The sequence below is a fragment of the Crocodylus siamensis genome, chromosome 6 (genome assembly GCF_052110815.1).
Source record: "Crocodylus siamensis isolate JL-2025a chromosome 6, ASM5211081v1, whole genome shotgun sequence".
In the NCBI taxonomy this organism is placed as follows: Eukaryota; Metazoa; Chordata; order Crocodylia; family Crocodylidae; genus Crocodylus; species Crocodylus siamensis.
The window spans coordinates 69,698,749-69,710,660 of NC_143400.1; positions in this window are offsets into that span (position 1 = coordinate 69,698,749).

Sequence of the window (11,912 nt, forward strand, 5' to 3'; positions counted from 1 at the left end):
TGGCATACATACACACATATTGTGCCATCAAAATCATGGTTAAAACATCTGAGCTGCTAGCTCTACCCCCGATTGAGAAGCAGATGCACTGCAAGCAGGAACCAACCATCTGCCTGCACAGCAAAACTTCAATAGACAAACAATAGAAATGAACAAGATCAAAAAAAAAAAAGATGCAGTACAGCAAATTCTGTATAGACTCTCTCTATGCAGTAATGAGAGAGAGCTGTCCGGTAGAACATGAGGAACTTTCCAAAATGTGGATGGCTGGTATACTGAAAAAGGTGATTAGACCTTTTTTCTGAACCATGGCTTGAAACTCGAGAAGCAAACATGAGCATTCAGAAACCTGATGAAGGCTTTTAAATTTCAAATCACACTGTGACCAAAATTTATCAAGATGACAGGCAAACTTCTAGAACTAAGAGCTGTGTTCTCCACTTATATTAAGTGTTTCTGGGGTATCCATCACTATCACATTTGAACAACATAAAATTAAATGAAGATACTTTGCACCAAATTCCACAAAAATTGGGATTTAGTCCCCCGACAGTTGAGCTAGAGACAGACATTCAAAAAGCCTGAGCCTGAATTGATTGAGTCTTTGAAGGTTATTCTAACCTGCAGAGTGAACCAGTTTGCAAGTGGTTAGACATTCAGCACATGCCTGCAGTGGCTCAAGCCAGAAGCCTGAGTGCACTAAAGCAGCCATCCCTTCCACAGGGAAGCTGAGCTGAGGGGTGGGGGGGGTCTGGCCAGGCCCCAGCAGGCTTGACCCAGTGGCTCCCTGACAGCCCGAAGCAATCTGGGCACACAGGGCTGCCCAGCCCCAGAGGGGAACTCTAGCCCCCTCCTCCCTCTTCCTCACTGCCATGGGGCTGGGAGGGGGGCCCTGTCTGGTGCTGGGTGGGCTCTTCTCCCTCCTCCTCCCCCCCTTCCGGTGGGGTGGGGATAGGGGCTCTGTGAAGCTGCCTGGCCCCAGAGGGGGACTCTTCCCCCCACACCTCTCCCCACAGGGAAGGTGGAGGCTCTGTTCCATGCTGGAGGGAACTCTTCCCCCTTCTCCTCCCCAAAGAGGGGCAGCAGAAGTGTGGAGCTCAGCTGGGCAGGTTGTGAGTGTGTGGGGTGTAAGGAAGAATGGGTGGTGTAGGGACCCCCACACACTCCCCCCATGGTATGCAGCCCCTGCTGCCTGGCAGCAGCATCAGGCAGGGAGGTCAGGGTGCTCGTGCCAGGCACAGGTGTGGCTCTGGCCAGCACTGCACAGGGGGAGAGAGCGGAGCTTGCCTTATCACCACAGCTCTGCTCCCTGAGTGTGAGCCTGCAGTGGGGGAAGCCCCACACTGAAGCCAGCTGCTTCTCCCACTGCCTGCTGTGCAGCTCTCACACACTGCCAGGCGTGGAAGGAGCCCTGCCCCCTGCTTCCCCACAGAGTCCAGCATGGGACTTCCCCTCTGTGAATGCAGAGCCACGGGGATAGAAACGGCTGGGCAGGCTGCACTCCTTGCCCCCAGTGCAGCGCTGGCTGTCTCTTATTGCAGGGGCTCTGTGCTATAACTGCAGCTCCACACTCTCACAGGGAAGCCCCACACTGGATTTGATGGGGAAGCACGGGGTGGGGCTCTCTCCGCTCCTGACACAGTGAAGGACCTGGACAGCAAGCAGCTGGAGAAGCAGCTGGCTCCAGTGCAGGGCTTCCCCCACTACAGGCTCAAGTTCAGGGAGCAGAGCCGTGGGGATAAGGCAGGCTCCACTTCCTCCTCCCCCACAGTGCTGGCTAGAGCCACACCTGCACCGGGCACAAGCACCCTGACTTCCCCACCTGCTGCTAGGCAGCAGTAGCTGCACACCATGGAGGGGAATGTGTTGGGGTCCTACACCCCCCCACCTTACCTCACACCTCACACACCCACACCCTGCCCAGTTGAGCTCCATGCTCTCACTGCCCCTCTGGGAGGGAAGAGGAGGGGAAGATTCGCCATCTAGTGCCTCACAGAGTCCCCCTCCTCCTCCCAGAGTGTGGAGAGGGACTCTGGGAGGAGGAGGGGGAAGCGTCCCCCCCAGCACAGAACAGAGTCCCCCTCCCCACCCTGCAGAACAACCAACCCAGCATGGCCTCATTAAGGTGAAGAGAGCAGGAAGAAGAGTTAATTCCTCCCTCTATCCCTTCCCTGAAGCCAGGGTCTGCCAGCTCCAGGGGCCACTGCTGCAGCCTCCTGCCCTCTGCTCCCCAGCAGACAGGCTGACCCAGGCTGTGGTGGGGGAAGAGAGGAAGGAGGGAAGAATTAGCCCCCGCCCTGCCTACTTTGCCTTAATGGGGCTGTGCGTGCCCATGTCTCTCCTAGGGCCCATCCCTGCTCCAGCTACAGAGCAGAGGGGCAGAGGCAGCCCTGAGACTGGAGCTGAGAGCCCTGCCCAGCCCAGAGAGCATGCCGGGATGCTGGGGGAGTATGGTTTATCTTAAGCCAGCAAGAGGTCTGGGACATACATTGCATAAACTGGTTTGAGCCAAATCAGTTAAGTCTGATACTACACTCAACCAGGTTTATCTCAAACTGGTTTTGGCCATTTTTTGGGGGGTGTAAATCAAACCCGCCTGGAGGAACCCAGGAGCCTGCCTGCAGCCTCTCTCCCCTAGCCTGCCCCTCCCCTCCCAGCTCTGTGGCTGTCTGCAAGAAGGGAGGAGGACATGGGGGAGGAGAAGTGTCTGCTCAGGTTTGCCGGGCCTGAGCTGCAGGGGGCAGGGGGAGGGCTGGGAGGGAGCCACAAGGTGGAGGGGGGCTCCAATCCACCAGTCTCTCCCCTTCAGCTCAGACTGGGCAAACCCCAGGCACAGCTCACTCCCCCTGCCTCATCCTCCCCTCCTTTCCTGTAGACATCCCTAGGGCATGACAGCTTAAACACTGCATGACAGATTAAGCCTAGGGAACACAAGTTTCCTAAGGTGCCCCAGAATGGAGTGCCTTCATCTGATCCCTCATCTGTGATGTGATCAGCCACTTTAAAAGCACTCAGCAGCTGTGCGCGTGTCATGACAAGACTGTAGAGTGCTTTTAGGGACCAGATCACATGACAAACAACTTCTGTCTGTGCTCTTAGAGATTTCTAAGTACCAAAAGAAGCAACACTACAGTCCAGCCAATGTCCATAAAAGGGGGGAAAAAATCCCAGAAGCCAAATAACATATTCATGAAGGAAAAGGAAATGCTACTACATGACCATTAGAAGCCCTTAAATATACAATTATCAAACACCTCCACGCAGAGACTGAGTTTCCTTTCTACCCTCCACCAGAGAGGTGGCTAATACTTGACTCTATATATGACACATACTGATTACTGTCCTCAGAACACCCCTACCTTATCTTTTCCACAAAGTTGTTAAGGTCTGTCTTGAAGCAATGCAGGTACCTTGCTTCCCATTATCTTTTTGTGCAGAAGACCACCATTCCAAAACTTCACTCTGATTGTTATAAAGCTTCTAATTCCCAGTCGAAATGCATTTACGGCCTATTTGTCACTATGTGATCTTGTGCCAATATTTTTCTCTTATATACAGTAAAAGCTCTGTTATCTAGCATCCATGGGGAATGGGGGGGTGCCAGTTAATCAAATATGCTGGTTATCTGAGAGCTTATCTCCAGCCCAGCAGGTTGGAGGCATCTTTGCCTGTTCAGGCTGTGCCCCTCCCACCTCATCCAGTGCGCCAGGGCTTTCACTCCCTGGAGTCAGTATGGGGAGGGGAGCCCTGTGCAGGCTGCTTTGCCCCAGGCCATGGTCTTCAAAGAAGAAGTGGGACTCGGTAAAACTGAAGTGCCATGGTGAGACTTCCAGTTTTGCTTTTGCTGCATCGATCCACTACCGTAAACAACAGATGCCGTCTATGACAGATGTCGGTTAATAGAGCATTCCAGATGGTAAAGTGCAGGATAACACAGCTTTTACTGTAGCTTTCCCATTTCTCTCTCTTTGGCGCTCCCCACTCCAGATCAGCTGGGTACAGAGGCAACAGGGGATGGGACAGGAGGCAGGGAAAAGGGAGAAGGGACATAGCACTGAGCACAAAGGGGAAGGGAGGGGGAGCTGAAAAGGGAGGTGGGGGACAGAAGCTTCTTACCTGATTCCAGGACTTCAAAAAAGTCCCTAGCTGTTGCTTCCAGTGTGGTCTTCCCACCAGGGTTAGAAGGGATTTGGGAGCTGGGAGTACAGCTACCCCTGCAACATTTGTCACTTCTCCTGCACACCCATTTACTAAATCCTGGATTCACCCATGCCAGCAAATATTTTTCCATCAAATATTTTCCTTAGTGATCTACAAAAAGTCAATGAAGAAGTTGGATGGGGAGAAATATTTCATAAGGCAAATATGCAGAGATTATAGTCTTAAATATAGGAGTAATACTCTCATCTCTGTTTTCACAGTTAAATTAATTTCAGTATCAGACAGTTACTTAAGATTTTACATAACCTTCTAGGATCACTAGAAACCACCCTGGTCTGTTCTCTCATGTGCACCCTCACGACCTTTTCAGGGTATAAGGTATTGTCTCCACACTGCTCCTTGGAGCATCTTCCTAAGCTGAAGGATGACAACTTGGACACAACACAGACACAGGTGGGTGTAAATTACAAAAAAATGGAGGGAACAAAACATGGAAAATCCCCTACAAAATTAATGACCTAATTCTGACCAAACTCTTTAACCTAAAATTTCATTTAAAGTGTTCAACAGCAAAGCATCAAGTTTAGTCATTGTAGTCTTTTCACAAATTGTTTCCAAGTTGACCAAAGAAACCATTATTCTAACAGTCCTAGCAGTGTTAGCTGGATAAAGCTATTTACAGAAATCACCATGTTTCAAATGAATTAATATGTTCTGCAAAGTCTGAAAATATAAAAGAGCATCAATATATGTAATAATTTTACAGCTAGCAAATGGCATGTCAAGCTAAAAGGATTCAAGTACAGTATATGAACAGTATAATCACTTCCATATAGTACAAAATCCAGATGAAAAGACTGTCTGAATAGGTCTTTTTTTTTTAATAAAAAACCCTTCAAGGAAGTGCTATAGTGCCATGATAAAAACATTCAGTGGGCCAGATTCATCCCTGCTGTAACTCCAAAGTCAAGCGTGTGCACCTCTACTAGGTATAAATTAAAGGGTAAAGTGCAGAGATGCATACAGTTTGCAATAGGAAAAATTCAGATCCTCTTATTAAAATAGGAAATTTTAAGATCTACCTGAAAAGAACGCAAATTATTTTCTTAAATACTTTTCCCTGAATACTGCAAGAAAAACAAAGATTTTTATACTAGAAACGAGCCACAAAATTGGTAGGATTTTGATTCAAACCTATATGTAGTTAATGTTCCACACCAAAACCATAAATGGCAATACTAAAACAGAGTAAAACTTACCTTGCTTATTTTTAAATGACTAATTCTGAACCACAATACTCTGTATGAACTTTCTGAAAAACATGCATTGCTAATAAGTGGATCTAGTCCATCACGGAAAGTATTACCTTTAGATTTGTGGACATAGACAGATAAAAAGCAGTCTTATCAGTATTGAGTACAGGCATACTTCATTTTATTGCGCTTCGCTTTATTGCGCTTCGCAGATATTGAGTTTTTTACAGATTGAAGGTTTGTGGCAACCCTGCATCGAGCAAGTCTATCGGCGCCATTTTTCCAACAGTATTTGCTCACTTCGTGTCTCTGTGTCACATTTTGGTAATTCTCGCAATATTTCAAACTTTTTCATTATTATTATATTTGTTATGGTGATCTGTGATCTTTGATGTTACTATTGTAATTGTTTTGGGACGCTACAAACCGCGCCCATATAAGACGGTGAACTTAATCGATAAATGTTGTGTGTGTTCTGACTGCTCCACTGACCAGCCGTTCCCATGTCTCTCTCCCTCTCCTCAGGCCTCCCTATTCCCTGAGACACAACAATATTGAAATTAGGCCAATTAATAACCCTACAATGGCCTCTAAGTGTTCAAGTGAAAGGAAGAGTCGCACGTCTCTCACTTTAAATCAAAAGCTAGAAATGATTAAGCTTAGTGAGGAAGGCATGTTGAAAGCCAAGATAGGCCGAAAGCCAGGCCTCTTGCGCCAAACAGTTAGCCAAGTTGCGAACGCAAAGGAAAAGTCCTTGAAGGAAATTAAAAGTGCTACTCCAGTGAACACATGAATGATAAGAAAGCGAAACAGCCTTATTGCTGATATGGAGAAAGTTTTAGTGGTCTGGATAGAAGATCAAACCAGCCACAACATTCCCTTAAGCCAAAGCCTAATCCAGACCAAGGCCCTAACTTTCTTCAATTCTATGAAGGCTGAGAGAGGTGAGGAAGCTGCAAAAGAAAAGTTTGAAGCTAGCAGAGGTTGGTTCATGAGGTTTAAGGAAAGAAGCTGTCTCTGTAACATAAAAGTGCAAGGTGAAGCAGCAAGTGCTGATGTAGAAGCTCCACCAAGTTATCCAGAAGATCTAGCTAAGATAATTGACGAAGGTGGCTACACTAAACAACAGATTTTCAATGTAGACAAAACAGCCTTATATTGGAAGAAAATGCCATCTAGGACTTTCATAGCTAGAGAGGAGAAGTCAATGCCTGGCTTCAAAGCTTCCAAGGACAGGCTGACTCTCTTGTTAGGGGCTAATGCAGCTGGTGACTTTAAGTTGAACCCAATGCTCGTTTACCATTCCGTAAAATCCTAGGGCCCTTAAGAATTATGCTAAATCTACTCTGCCTGTGCTCTATAAATGGAACAACAAAGCCTGGATGACAGCACATCTGTTTACAACATGGTTTACTGAATATTTTAAACCCACTGTTGAGACCTACTGCTCAGAAAACAAGATTCCTTTCAAAATATTACTGCTCATTGACAATGCACCTGGTCACCCAAGAGCTCTGATGGAGATGTACAATAAGATTAATGTTGTTTTCATGCCTGCTAACACAACATCCATTCTGCAGCCCATGGATCAAGGAGTAATTTTGACTTTCAAGTCTTATTATTTAAGAAATACATTTCGTAAGGCTATAGCTGCCATAGATAGTGATTCCTCTGATGGATCTGGGCAAAGTAAATTGAAAACCTTCTGGAAAGGATTCACCATTCTAGATGCCATTAAGAATATTCATGATTCATGGGAGGAGATCAAAATATCAACATTAACAGGAGTTTGGAAGAAGTTGATTCCAACCCTCATGGATGACTTTGAGGGGTTCAAGACTTCAGTGGAGGAAGTAACTGCAGATGTGGTGGAAACAGCAAGAGAACTAGAATTAGAAGTGGAGCCTGAAGATGTGACTGAATTGCTGCACTCTCATGATAAAACTTTAACGGATGAGGAGTTGCTTCTTATGGATGAGCAAAGAAAGTGGTTTCTTGAGATGGAATCTACTCCCGGTGAAGATGCTGTGAACATTGTTGAAATGACAACAAAGGATTTAGAATATTACATAAACTTAGTTGATGAAGCAGTGGCAGGGTTTGAGAGGATTGACTCCAATTTTGAAAGAAGTTCTACTATGGGTAAAATGCTATCAAACAGCATCACATGCTACAGAGAAATCTTTCGTGAAAGGAAGAGTCAATCGATGCGGCAAACTTCATTGTTGTCTTATTTTAAGAAATTGCCACAGCCACCCCAACCTTCAGCAACCACCACCCTGATCAGTCAGCAGCCATCTACATCGAAGCAAGACCCTCCACCAGCAAAAAGATTACGACTCGCTGAAGGCTCAGATGATGGTTAGCATTTTTTAGCAATAAAGTATTTTTTAATTAAGGTATGTACATTGTTTTTTTAGACATAATGCTATTGCACACTTAATAGACTACAGTATAGTGTAAACATAACTTTTATATGCACTGGGAAACCAAAAAATCGTGTGACTCGCTTTATTGCAATATTCGCTTTATTGCGGTGGTCTGGAACCGAACCCGCAATATCTCCGAGGTACGCCTGTACTAAATTAGATACATACATTTTCTATACAATTTACTATAATTTTATAATTACATCTGCTAAGATAGAAAAAACAACATTAGTATATATTGCTTCTGTTTATTTAAGGTGTCCTCACTCCCCAGTCACAGACGTATAACAGGAAATATCAGGAAAGGCCAGTTGAGATGTCTACATTGTCTTCTAACTAGGTTAGGAAGCTCTAGAGCTCCTAGGCAAAAGTCTGAAGGAACACCTGATAGAAGTTAGACAGAAAGGCTAAATAGGGACAAGATTGGAAACTCTGCACCTTGATAGTGGTAGGAGGCTAGATGGAATATCTGCACTCCGAACTTCGTGAGGCAGCCTCCTAGAAGGGGAGTTTTATCGAGTAACTGGAATACGAAGTCTAATTACAACTAAGTGAGGGGGAAATTGAAGCAGTGGCAGGGCTTAAAGTCAGCCTGAGTGAACCTTGCTCCAAATGAAGGATGTACCCAAGTGCTTCACTAGATCCCAACCTAAACTGAGCTGAAATATTTCAAGAACTTCTGGTATCTTACTGAAAATGTAAATATGAGCATGAAGGGGAGCTGACACAGAGATTGCAGTCCAGATCTAAGTCTGGGTCTAAATGTCTCAAAAAATCACATTTTCCCCCACACACAAGGAGCCAACAGAATACTGGTAATGCTGACTACTTGCTTGAAACTGAAAGAACAAACAGAAGTGAAACCACCATGACAGGGTGCAAAATGACTCTCATCTGTGTTAGAAATGGAATATTGTTAGAAATGGAGTATTGTTAGAAATGCACAGCTTGCATCTTGCACCCGATAAGAAAGAAACACTGCCAAGGACTTTTTTCCTTTCCCAGCCTTGCCACAGCTTTTCTTATGCTAAATCGCAGACTCTCCCCCAGCTTCTCCCTAGCCTTTCTCATACAGATTACAGAAGCTGGAATTCAACTGACTGTGTCCTTGAAAAGGGGGGGGGGTTGAACTCTTGGTGACCTATAGTAGTCTCTGAGCATGTTTAATTAGCTGATGCATATTTACCTCTCCGCCCTGCATACTTAAGTAGTTAATTATACTATACATGCGATGTATGTAGTGATGTAACCACATGTATGCTTGTATGAAACGGAAGTGAGCTGTAAGAGTTCCTGTTTCTGCACACGTGCCCAGAAAAGAGGAGATAAATACAGCCTGCAAAATTCCTTTGTGGGTTCAGAGTAATCTGAGTTTTTGACTCTGCTCTGACCCTATTTGCAAATACACCTTTTGTGCCATCTAATGAGTGTGTGTCTGTGATTTTTGTAGCCTCCAGAGAAATGAACCGCTTTATACATCAATCTGGCACTGGCAGATGGGATCACCTCGGGGCTCAGTGACAAGATCGTCTCTGCCACCACGGGGAGTGCGCACCGAGCCGCCTTTTTGGGCTCGCCCAGGGGGTTTGAGACGCGAGTCGGGGTACCCGAGAGATTAAAGGCTCCTGTGCAAAATTTTTGGTTTCTGAGGACGCCAGACACACATTCCGGCATTCTGATCGAGATCTCTGGGGTATCTGAGTGAGTATATGAATTCCCTTGCCCAATTTGGTCTGGATCCGGGAACAAAGATGTTCGATTTGGTTTAATACTGGGAAATTTTCGGCCTGGTATATGCGAACCGTCTGTAACTAGGATCTTTTGGTATTTGGTGTGCGTTGGGCATACTTTTGTGGGCATATGGGTGCGGGTCGCTCCCATGTAGAAAACTCGGATACGCCTTTAAGTTATATATTACAAAACTTCAGTAAATTTGCAAAGCAGGCAGATTATGGAGTGAAGATGAAAAAGGGTGATTTAATTAAGTTTTGTCAACTCAAGTGGCCAACATTTGGGGTCCACTGGACCCCGAAAGGAACCTTTGTAGTAAAAGAAGTGATAGCTATCCATGAAATAGTTATGCAGAACAGATATTGGAATCAATTTCCTTATATCGATTGTTGGTTGTGGGTGGTTCAAAATCAGCCACCTTGGATTAAGAAATGCTTAGTAAAGTCTCATGTGATGGTTGTTAAAGGAAAGACTCGAGGAGGACCACCTGTACTCCCTGAGTCTAATGAGGGGGGGAATTCTGAATTGGCTGAGTATCAGAACCGCTCTCCGGTCACCCTGTCAGGTAGCGAGGATGAATCAGACACCTCCTCAGGATCCAGTCCCTCTGCACCACCGCTCCCTCCCTCAGGGAAACCATCACCAGCGTATCAAAGCATACCTAATGATTCAGAGCGTGAGCCTCAGCCAAGTGCCCCATCTGAATCAGGGAATAAGGACTATTATTTGCGCAAGACTGTAGAATCACAGCTGGTGCTGAATTGCCCGATGCAAGGGGTTATCGGAGAGGGGGGCAATGCAACTTTTGTCTACACCCCATTTAGTACTTCAGATTTATTTAACTGAAAGAATCAGAGCCCCTCTTTTCGTGAAGACCCTGAAAAGATGAGGGACCTGTTTCGATCTATTGGGCAAACCCATCGACCCACTTGGGCTGATGTCCAGAAAATGCTCCAAACCCTCTTGACCCCGGAGGAGAGAAGATTAGTGTTGGGGACAGCAGAGCGCATTGCAGCAGCCAAGGTAGAAGCGGAGGGAGCTGCTTGTCGTACCTGCATGATACCTGCCCTGTTGAGGAACCGAGATGGGATAATCATACTGCAGAAGGAAGAGAGCTGAGTGCACGGTATCTGGGGATTATAGTGGAAGCAATGGGGAAGGCAGTGCCTTGGGTTACTAATCTGTCTAAATTGTATGAAGTGAGACAGGGAAGAGAAGAGGATCCCTCAGCTTTCCTCGGGAGGCTGTATGAGGCATTCCGCAGGTTTTCAGACCTAGATCCAGAAGCCCCAGATAATCAACGCCTGGTAAATCTTATGTTTATTAGTCAATCCGCTGCTGATATTCGTAAGAAGTTACAGAAAACTGAGGGAGGTGCTGGGAAACTGATTTCAGAGCTGGTGGAAATTGCATATAAGGTATATGGGAATCGTGAGCATATGCAGGAGCGCAGGGAGGATAAAAAGGCTCAGCGACAGATGGCAGCGCTGGCAGCTGCTATAACTGGAGGTAACCCTGGAAAGGCTGGGATGCAGAAAGGGAAAGGAGAAAGAGTGGGAGCAGACGTTTGTGCTTACTGCAGGGAGAAAGGACACTGGAAGAGGGAATGCCCAAAGTTAAAGGAGAAGAAAGAGGGTGAACCAAGAGGTCACCTCATGCGCGCAGAGGAAAAGGGTGAGGACACAGAATGAAGGGGACAGGGATCTAAGACCACTACCCTTCGGGTTGGAGCCCGAGAAGATCCCATGGTAACCATTAGGGTTGGTGGCAAAAACTTTGAAGACTTGGTGGATACTGGGGCTACATTTTCAATGATTCCAGAAAAAAAACCCTGTGCACGAACTAGTGAACAGCATGTACTTGTGGAAGGGATTGAGGGAACGCAATCCCGACTCCCTGTTTGTAAGCCACTTCTCACCAAAGTGGGGGACCATTTGCTTGAGCACTCCTTTGTATATTCTCCAAGTTGCCCGGTTGCACTACTTGGGCAGGACCCACTCACAAAATTGCAAGCTGAGATCTTTTTCAGAGACGACCAGATGGTGGTCCAGCTACCTGTCAAGCAGAGCTTGAACTATCAGATGGCTCTCCTGGAGGACCGACGCCCTATAGTAAGTTCTGAAGATCACATGACTGGAGTAGACCCTTCGGTATGGGCTGATGGAACCCCTGTGCGAGCTAAGTCGGTCTCCCCGGTAAGGATCATACTCAAGGATGGGGAGGGGCCCGTTCGGGTAAAGCAGTATCCACTCAGCCTAGCGGCCAGAGCTGGACTCAAGCCATTAATAGAGAAATACAAGAGGTGCGGATGGCTAGTGGAAGGGTCCTCACCCTATAA